Here is an 11,113-nt window from a genome sequence, read left to right on the forward strand (position 1 = left end):
TTCTAGTATTATTTCTGCTATCACCCTTTTGACCAAACAGCATGTTCCCTTCCAGTGGAGTACTGAAGCACAAACATCTTTTGAACAGTTGAAAGCCTTGTTCACCTCAGCTCCCATCTTAAAGCATCCCGACCCTTCCTTGCCCTATATTCTGGAGGTGGACGCCTCTGAGATCGCAGTGGGAGCCATATTATCGCAGCGACAGGGCCCCAAGTCCCTACTCCATCCTGTGGCATTTTTCTCCAAGAAATTGAATCCCTCTGAGAAGAATTATGATGTAGGGGACCGGGAACTGTTGGCCATTAAAGCTGCCTTCGAGGAGTGGCGCTACCTGTTAGAAGGAGCCTTGCACCCTATACTCATTTTCACCGACCATAAGAATCTCGAGTATTTGAGAACAGCTAAACGACTCAGACCTCGGCAGGCAAGATGGGCATTGTTCTTTTCCCGTTTCACATTCCACATAACCTTCCGCCCTGGTTCTAAGAATGGGAAACCAGACGCGCTGTCACGCATGTTCCATGATCCTGTTCATCCTTCCGAAGCAGACACCATTTTACCTGCCAAAAACTTTCTTCTTCTCCAAACCAACCTGACGTCCCAAATAAGAGCTGAGTTGTTGGAGCATCCCCCTTCCCAAGACTTATCTCTTCAACTCAAGGACGGGCTGTATTACCATAAGGAACAGGTCTTTGTCCCGGAGCAGTTCAGGGTTTCTGTCCTGAAGCGTTGCCACGATCATCCTTTGGCAGGTCATTTCGGGATTCACAAGAGTATCAACCTAATTTCCCGTTCTTTCTGGTGGCCAGACTTGATTCAAGACTGTAAAAGATACGTCAAATCCTGTGTGACCTGTCAACGCAATAAGACTGACCGAGCCAAGACTTGGGGCCTATTAGAATGTCTTCCTGTGCCTAAGAAACCATGGAGCATGATATCCATGGATTTCATTGTGGAACTTCCCCTGTCTGAAGACTTTACCACCATATTTGTCGTGGTTGATCGCTTGACTAAAATGGCACACTTTTTACCCATGCAAGGAACCCCGTCTGCCGCTGAGACTGCTTCCATGTTCATCCGAGAGATAGTGAGGCTACATGGTATTCCCGATAATATCACTTCTGATCGAGGGGTACAGTTCACGTCCAGATTCTGGAGATCTCTCTGTGAAGTCTTGAACATCGAGCTCCGTCTGTCCTCTGCCTACCATCCTCAAACTAATGGACAGACGGAGAGAACCAACCAGACGCTGGAGCAATATTTGCGTTGCTTCTCCTCTTTTTCACAGGACGATTGGTCACCTCTGCTTCCACTAGCAGAATTTGCATACAACAATTCCATCCACTCTGCTACCAAGCAAACACCCTTTTTTGCCAATTATGGATACCACCCTTCCTTTTTGCCTGAATTACCCGTGGATTCTGCTGTGCCTGCTGTTCAAGACAGACTGAGTTGGTTCATCTCCAACAATAAAGTGCTTCAGGACACCATCTCTAAGGCTCAGGCTAATAACAAAAGATTTTTTGACAGGAAAAGGAGGGGTAACTTGAATCTGAATCCAGGAGACAAGGTTTGGCTATCCACTGCTAATTTAAAACTTAAGTGTCCCTCCAAGAAACTTGGTCCAAAATACCTGGGGCCCTTTGCTGTGAAGAGGAGGATCAACTCTGTGGCCTTTGAACTTATCCTACCAAAGAATCTCAAAATTCACCCTGTTTTTCATATTTCTTTGTTGAAGACATCAGTACCCAATCCCTTTTCTAACCGGGATCCAGAAAACCCTCCTCCACTGCTCGTTGAGGGCAGTGAAGAGTTTGAGGTAGAAGACGTTCTCGACTGCAGAACCAGGAATGGCCTAACACAGTTTCTGATTAAATGGAAGGGCTACGGCCCTGAAGACAATTCCTGGGAACCAGCTTCTAACGTACATGCCCCGCAAAAGGTACGAGCATTTTTTCAGCTCCATCCAGAGAAGAAGCCCCTGAGGGGCATCCGGAGGCTGCCCGTAAGGAGGGGGCAATGTAAGAGAACTATTGCGTTCCGGGTTCACTCGCAGGTACGCACGTTCGTAAAGGACTCTTCACGCACGCATGCGTTCGGGAAGGTCTCTTCGGATCGCAGACGTGCCAATGCGCGTGCGCAAAGGAATGGGCGCGCCCGCGGGAGCGCGTCCGCGCGGCCCTTTGGCGCCAGACGGCCTATTTAAAGGACACACTGACTGTGACAGGTGCTGACTGATCTTCAGCTGTTCCTGTATCTGTATCCTGTGTTACCTGCCTGCTTGATATCCGTTGCTGAACCTTGGCTCCCCTGACCTTGCCTCTGGACTCTCCCATATCCTGATTCACTGGTTCCTGATTTCGGCTTCCTACTTGACTCTGCTTCCGCCTGATGATTTGGTACCTTGCTGTCCGCCTGCTTCCGAACCCGGCTATTCCCGTGACTCCGCTCCTGTTTCCTGTTTGGCTCCAAGCTGCCTGTCAAGTCCCTGCATCTCGGCTCCTGCGATCCGCTGCAACTTCCTGCCTACCTAAAGTCGCATCATCTGCCTCAAGATTCCTGGGTTACTTCTACAGGCACTCGTGTTCCTCCTTTCCTTGGGGTCCCTCTGTTCCCACTCTCAGCGGGACCCGGGTTGGAGATACAAGGGAGGTCGACCTCGTCACTTCAGACTCCGATCAGGTACGTGACACCTACACACGGTCGGAATTTCCGACAACAAGCTTCCATCGAACATTTGTTGTCGGAATGTCCGATCGTGTATACGTGGCATAATCATAAAATGTATTGCTGAATAATAATAATTATATATATATTCTAATAGGATATACAGTATCTCACAAAAGTGAGTACACCCGTCATATTTTTGTAAATATTCTATTATATCTTTTTATGTGACAACACTGAAGAAATGACACTTTGCTACAATATAAAGTAGTGAGTGTACAGCTTGTATAACAGTGTAAATTTGCTGTCCCCTCAGTATGTCACAGTACACGTTGGCATTCATGGTTCCCTCAATGAACTGTAGCTCCCCAGTGCCGGTAGCACTCATGCAGCCCCAGACCATGACTCTCCAACCACCATGCCTGACTGTAGGCAAGACACACTTGTCTTTGTACTCCTCACCTGGTTGCCCCCACACACGCTTGACACCATCTGAACCAAATAAGTTTATCTTGGTCTCATCGGACCACAGAACATGGTTCCAGTAATCCATGTCCTTGGTCTGCTTGTCTTCATCAAGCTGTTTGCAGACTTTCTTGTGCATCATCTTTAGAAGAGGCTTCCTTCTGGGACGACAGCCATGCAGACCAATTTGATGCAGTTTTCGGCGTATGGTCTGAGCACTGATAGGCTGACCCCCCACCCCTTCAACCTCTCCAGCAATGCTGGCAGCACTCATATGTCTATTTACCAAAGACAACATCTGGATATGACGCTGAGCACGTGCACTCAACTTCTTTCGGTCGACCATGGCGAGGCCTGTTTTGAGTGGAACCTGTCCTGTTAAATCGCTGTATGGTCTCGGCCACCGTGCTGCAGCTCAGTTTCAGGGTCTTGGCAATCTTCTTATAGCCTAGGCCATCTTTATGTAGAGCAACAATTCTTTTTTTCAGATCTTCAGAGAGTTCTTTGCCATGAGGTGCCATGTTGAACCATGTTGACCAATATGTGAGAGTGAGAGCGATAACACAAAATTTAACACACCTGCTTCCCATTCACACCTGAGACCTTGTAACACTGAGTCACATGACATCAGGGCAGAAAAATGGCTAGTTGCGCCCAATTTGGACATTTTCACTTAGGGATGCCCTCGCTTTTGTTGCCGGTGGTTTAGACATTAATGGCTGTGTGTTGAGTTATTTTGAGGGGACAGCAAATTTACACTGTTATACAAGCTGTACACTCACTACTTTACATTGTAGCAAAGTGTAATTTCTTCAGTGTTGTCACATAAAAGATAGAATAAAATATTTACAAAAATGTGAGGGGCGTACTTACTTTTGTGAGATACTGTATATACTGTATAAAGAGAGAGAGAGAAAGAGAGAGAGAGAGAGAGAGAGAGAGAGAGAGAGAGAGAGAGAGAATAAAACACAACTGAAATATATCCAGTATTCATTGACCAAGGGACACTAGGTACAAAATATACAAACAAAACAAAATCTAGTCAGCTTCAAGGAATCAGTTCAGTTTATGTCTATGTCTTAAATAAAAGTGCAATCTATTAAATGATAATTTGAACACATTTTATTGAAAAAAATAAAAGGCTTAGGTCACCTTTGCAAAAAAACTTACTATGCAGTTAAGGAATGCAAGTAGATAAAAACAAATTGTGCTGCTAAGAAAAATATTATTAAAGCGGAACTACACTGCAACTGAGCACCATAAACCAAAAGCTCTATTAATTCATTATTAATCCCCCATCCATCCATGGCTCCATGCTTTATTTTGCTGAGAAATCCATTTGAATAACACCTCCTAGCATTTCTGGCTGTGGCCTTCAGTACGAGTAGATGATTTATGTAGCAACTACTTTCTGGGATCCATCTGCCCTTATCTCAGGCATGTAGGCAGCTGAGCTAAGGGCAGCTGAGAAAACCCCTCCTCCCCTCCTGAAGACTCCTGGGATGTATGACATCATTTGCCTAGACCTGAAAACCATGACATAACTGAAGAAATGTAAAAACAAGTTTAAATGCTAGCAGCAAAGAGATTAAAAATAGTCTATGTTGATTAAGAAAGTGAAGTTCTGCTTTAAATACCTGCTATTGCTGTAGGCTATTTTCATGGCTCCAGATGCCTGCCCAAAAAACTCCCAAAGCCAGTGTTCCCCCATCCTGTCCTGTTGCTTGGACACAGGAGCTTGGAGAGCTCTAACAGCTGATTGGAATAAAGGGACACACCACCCTTCACACAGCACCCAGGAACAGAGCTGAGGTTGTCAATCAAAAGCTATGTTTCAGAGGCCCCTCCCATGTCATCATTTGTCTCTTAGTGTCATGACAATTTGTGATTTATGCAGAGAGCAGAGGAACGAAACAGCAGACAGAAATGACTTTCTTAATTGAGAGTGTTCTTAATTGAGAGAGGTACACACTATAGAGGCATATGCTTTGTTCATATTTCATGTCTGAGGTTTACAACCACTTTAGTTTTTTTTGGTTCTTATTTTTATGTTGTGGTTGATTTGAGGGTGGAAGTTAATTTTAGCTGCTGGCCCCATTCATAGAAAATATTTGCTTATTCGGGGGGAGATATTTTGGGGTTTTCATTTATTTGGGGGAGTATATTGTTTAGCATCTCATGTTCAGGTGTCCTTTTATTTTAGGTTAACCTGTTTTTGGCAGTGAGTCCGGCCTTAACAAATGGAGGGGGGTGGTTTATTTCGGGGTGTTATTTGGGGGTTTGCACTTTTTTTTTTATTTCATGTTGATAGGGTCTTTTTAAAGTCTGGGATACTCAAAGTGCAGTATTTACTTGTTACTGACCTTCTGTTCTTGGAGCTGCCTTTTACTTGCAGTACATTGCTGCATCCAAACCATCTCACATGTACCCAAGTGAAATTACTAACATTAGGTGATAGACAGAGTTTGATAGAAATAGGCCAGCAGGAGGACAGTTTTGAATTAGCGAGAACAAGAAAAGCCTCAGCAAACTACTGCCCAATTTCTATCTACTAGTCAAAGCAGACCTATTATGGTTTGATGAAAAATAAAGTACCTCTATTAGTACTATCTGAAAAAAGCTATTTTTTTTCAAATTTATATCAGATTGGGCTGTTGTATGTAGGCCAAGCTAATTTGAAAAGAAAAAAAAAACAATTCCACAGCCAAATATGCACTGCCAGTGTATGCCGTTGCTGAGACTAACCATGAAAACTAAGGCATTCCAAAACATGGTATTTAAAGGATTTTTGTATTTTCAATGTTGCCCTCGACATGACAAGATTTTTAAAAATTGTCATTGAATTGATACATGTACCCATGACCGTATCCTTCCAATGTTTTTTTTTTACAATTGTTTGCCTATTATGCCACGTACACACAGTTGGAATTTCTGACAACAAATGTTCAATGGGAGCTTGTTGTCGGAAATTCTCTCCATCGGACATTTTCCGTCGGAATTTCCGACAAACAAAATTTGAGATCTGGATCTCAAATTTTCCGACAACAAAATCCTTGTCGTAAATTCCGATCGTGTGTACACAATTTCGACACACAAAATTCCACGCATGCTCGGAATCAAGCAGAAGAGCCGCACTGGCTATTGAACTTCATTTTTCCCGGCTCGTGGTTCGTGTTGTATGTCACCGCATTCTTGACGTTCGGAATTTCCAACAACATTTGTGTGACCATGTGTATGCAAGACAAGTTTGAGCCAACATCCGTCGGAAAAAAAAAAAGGATTTTGTTGTCGGAATGTGCGATCGTGTGTACGCAGCAGTAGTCTTTAAAGTACCAGAATTTACTGCAATACAGTACTTCAGGACTGTATCACTGGATTTACAGGATTCATCCACAATAAGCAGTAGGATTGGCCACTAATTTAGGGTTTGCTGAATTAAAATAGGATTTGCCAAACCCTTGGCAAAGCAACCCTGGGAAGATATGTCCATCCCTACTGCTGTCCCCTCACTAGTGTGTGGCTGAGCCCACTTTGCTCATCACATGCTCTTCCTTTGTATCAGAAGAGAGGAAGTCTCATGCACCATTCAAATATTCCTCATGCTGCAAGTCTGATATGGTAGATAAGAAATGTTTTGCCAGCCTCCTAACTATCTCCTCTGTGTGCTGTGGTTGTACTGCTTGCCAGCTCCCTGTAGTTTGCATCGCCCTACCACCACATTGTTCTGCAGGACATGCTGGCGCCCCACTACCTGCATGTGCAGCACCTCTAGGGTTGCCACATTTTCGTCAAGCCAAACCTGAACACATTAGCAGCGCACGCTAATATTTTATGGGGGCAGTATGTACAGGAGAGGAGTGCGGAGGGTATGATGGGGACAGTATGTACAGGAGAGGAGTGCGGAGGGTATAATGGGGGCAGTATGTACAGGAGAGGACTGCAGAGGGTATGATGAGGGCAGTATGTACAGGAGAGGAGTGCGGAGGGTATGATGGGTGCAGTATGTACAGGAGAGGAGTGCGGAGGGCAGGAGCGTTGCTAGGTTCGCAAAAGATCTGGGGCTAGAGCCCATAGCAGCGGTCACCAACCTTTTTGCATGCCCGCGGGGGGGGGAGAGACTAGTGGTAAGCAGATTGCCTCTTGCCACATCTCCTACCACCATTTGCAGATTGTCACTTGCCATGTCTCCTGCCACCATTTGCAGATTGTCACTTGCCACATCTCTTGCCACCATTTGCAGATTGTCACTTGCCATGTCACCTGCCACTATTTGCAGATTGTCACTTGCCACATCTCCTGGCACCATTTGCAGATTGCCACATCTCTGTCCACCATTTGCAGATTGTCACTTGCCACATCCCTGGACACCAGATGTGGGTTGTCATTTGCCAACTGATGTGGATTGTCATTTGTCATGCCAGCCAGTGACACCAAATGTGCATTGATGCTGCATTGGTGGCAGGCTGACAGCACTGGTCCATTTAGTGAGAGCAGGAGAGCAGTAATGCGGGGCAAGCAGTGAGAGATGATGTCATGTCGCTGCTCCCCGCTGCACCTCCGACATTGAAGCAAGGGGGTCTGGCTGCAAAGTGGAGCTCCACAATGACGGGAAGCACGTGACCTCCACTCCACCGTGCTGTGAGGGAGGAAGAGCGCTGATGTGTGGCGGGCAGTGAGAGATGATGTCATCTCTCTGCTGCTCGCTGCACCTCACTCCCAGATTGAAGAGGCCAGGCTGAAAGAGCGCTGATGTGGATCGGGCGGAGAGAGATGTCGGAGGAGAGACTCGGGGCTACGGGCCCCAGATTCGGGGCTATAGCCCCAATAGCCACCCCCTAGCAACGCCCCGGGCGGAGGGTATGATGGGTGCAGTATGTACAGGAGAGGAGTGCGGAGGGTATGATGGGGGCAGTATATACAGGAGAGGAATGTGGAGGGTATGATGGGTGCAGTATGTACAGGAGAAGAGTGCGGAGGGTATGATGGGAGCAGTATGTACAGGAGAGGAGTGCGGGGGGTATAATGGGGGACAGTATGTACAGGAGAAGAGTGTGGAGGGTATGTTGGGTGCAGTATATACAGGAGAGGAGCGCGGAGGGTATGATGGGGGCAGTATGGACAGGAGAGGAGTGTGGAGGGTATGATGAGGGCAGTATGTACAAGAGAGGAGTACGGAGGGTATGATAGGTGCAGAGAAGAGTGGAAGGTATGGCGGTGGCAGAATGGGGAAGGTTTTCTTGCAGTGTCTATGGGGTGACCAGGGAGTGATGTTGGGAAGATAAGGGAAGGAAAGTGACCATGGAATGTTGTCCTTCAGCTGGGGGGGGTGTAGGAAGCAGCTCGGAGTGATGTCTGTATGAAGAGGTCTGGGGGTGATGTAGGCAGGGGGAGTTGGGGGCTGAGAAGTAGTCAGATAGCGATGTTTTTAATAAAAAAAAACCTCATGTGCTCATCCACTAAAAACATACAGCAATAAATCATACAACAGTACTACTTGATGGAAACAATCTGTTATAAGATGTAAGTACAGATCTATATAATTCAGTTCCTAGCACTCTGTATGTACAGATGATGTGAATGTAATATAACACCAATATATATACACCATTCATATAACACTGTGTTATCCAAGCTCTGAGGCTGTACAATCAGAGGTGTAAACTTATCACATATATACAGGGTTACATGAATGGTTATAAATGACTTCACATTATGTAGTCTGAACAATTGGGGGGATGTTTGCATAGACAGACTGTTCAGGCTTCCAAGTTATCTGTCAAATGTGATAGGGCTACAGACTCCCCCCCCCCACACACACACTCACTATCTCCTCCTATTCTTCTGTCAATTTAACCCTTCACTGCATCTCCTGAAGAACACATCAACCTGAAAGTTTGCAACTTTCCACAATAGGAGACTTCTCCCAGAAAAAATTCAGCTCACCTCCTCCCTTCCTCTGGCCAGCCTGACAGGAGCTACAGGGAGCTCCGCCTCCCAGTTCTCTCAACACACCGCACTGGTGATTGGAAGGGGGGGGGTTGAGTCAGAGGTAACAGGGACTCTGCACGAGACTGGAGGGGAGGGGAGACAGAAAGGAGCTTTGAATGCCGAACACACACCACAGGCATGGTGTATTCATTACAATGTTGCTGCTGCTGTCTCACAGTGACAGGTGTGCTGGTGATCCCCCCTGCCTGAATGGTCTGTCCCTGTTCTAGGCTGAAACATATGCCCGGGTTACAGGCAGTACAAATCCCGAACACATGATTCAAGACCCGTATTGTCCGGGTGAATCCCGGATAGGTGGCAACCCTAAGCACCTCTCCAGTAAATAATCTGTACCAAAAGCAGCACACTATTACCTTGTTGGCAGGTGTAGTTCCCACTCCATCCAGCAGATGTCATCTTGCCACTATGTGGATGGAGGGATGGCTTCTCTACAGCCTCCATAGGTGTCACAGGAGGAGCAGCTGTCTAATTGGACGTTGTAACCCCCAGTGACATTCAGTGTCCTTCTTGGATGGGGCAGTGCTAATAAACAACAGTGCCCTTTTATACAATCAAAGATGTCCTTTCCTCTCTAATTTTTTAGTAGTCCCTGCACCTGGCTACACAAATATGACTCAAAAGTTAAATGTATGTGGAAGTAAACCCTGATGGGTTTACTTCCTCTGCAAAGGTAAAGCATAATGGGCTACTATGCATTGCATTGCGTCTATCTTCCTTCCGGGTATCGCTGCTCCGGCGCTGTGACTGGCCGGAGCAGTGCTTACGTCACTCCGGTGCATGCGCGTGGGAGCCGTCAGTGACGGCACGATCGCCTTCACTAACGGCACGCTCAGTGCGCCTGAGCCATTGTCTACGGCACGCATACGTGTAGACATCGGTACCCGTTTCTTAGGAAAATATCTCCTTAACCGTTTAGGTTAAGGAGATATTTCTTGCACCTACAGGTAATCCTTAATCTAGGCTTACCTGTAGGTTAAAGTGGTCTGTAAGGGTTTACAACCAAAAGCTAAAAGCCTTCTCCATGCTGTATGGTACTTTTTTTTTTAGAAATTTGCCATGAGTACATGTTCACCCTACAAATGGCCAGCATTAAATAACAAGATTTGTCCCACGTGGACTTCAATGGGGTTTGCTTCAAAAATTGGAATACCCAAATTTTGAGCAAAATGTGCGAAAGCACTGCCAAAGTGAACCCAGGCCTATTGGAACATCATTGTTAACAGTTATAACCCTATTTCCTGAAGTCATAACAGGATAAGGAAATCTCCTTATAATTCCGTTAATTGTTTTTGGAGCTATTCCTATTCCAATGGCAACTTTTACATTTGGTATTCTCTATTACTTTGTGTTGTGGCAGAACACATAGAAACATAGAAGAGTAATGGCAGAAAAAAAAAACAAGTGGTCCATCAAGTCTGTCCCATTTTCTTTTTTTTTTCTTTTTTTACTTTTTTTGTTTCAGTAAAGATCTATGTTTGTCACAATCATGTTTAACCACTTGCTTACTGGGCACTTAAACCCCCCTCCTGCCCAGACCAATTTTCAGCTTTCAGCACTGTCGCACTTTGAATGACAATTGCGCGATCATACAGCACTACCCAAATGAAATTTTTATCATTTTTTTCCCACAAATAGAGCTTTCTTTTGGTGGTATTTAATCACAGCTGGGATTTTTATTTTTTGCTAAACAAACAAAAAAAGATGGAAAATTTTGAAAAAAAAAAAAAATCATGTTTCATAGTTTGTTATAAAATTTTGCAAACAGGTAATTTTTGTCCTTCATTGATATGCGCTGATGAGGCGGCACTGGTGGGCACTGATAGGCTGCACTGATGGGCACAGATAAGGCGGCACTGATGGCCACTGATGGGCGCTGATGGGTGGCACTGATGGGTGGCACGGATGGGTGGCACGGATAGGTGGCACTGATGGGCACTGATAGGTACCACTGATGGGGGGCACTGATGGGCGG

This window comes from Aquarana catesbeiana, linkage group LG04 (assembly GCF_042186555.1).
Source record: "Aquarana catesbeiana isolate 2022-GZ linkage group LG04, ASM4218655v1, whole genome shotgun sequence".
NCBI classification, from domain to species: Eukaryota; Metazoa; Chordata; class Amphibia; order Anura; family Ranidae; genus Aquarana; species Aquarana catesbeiana.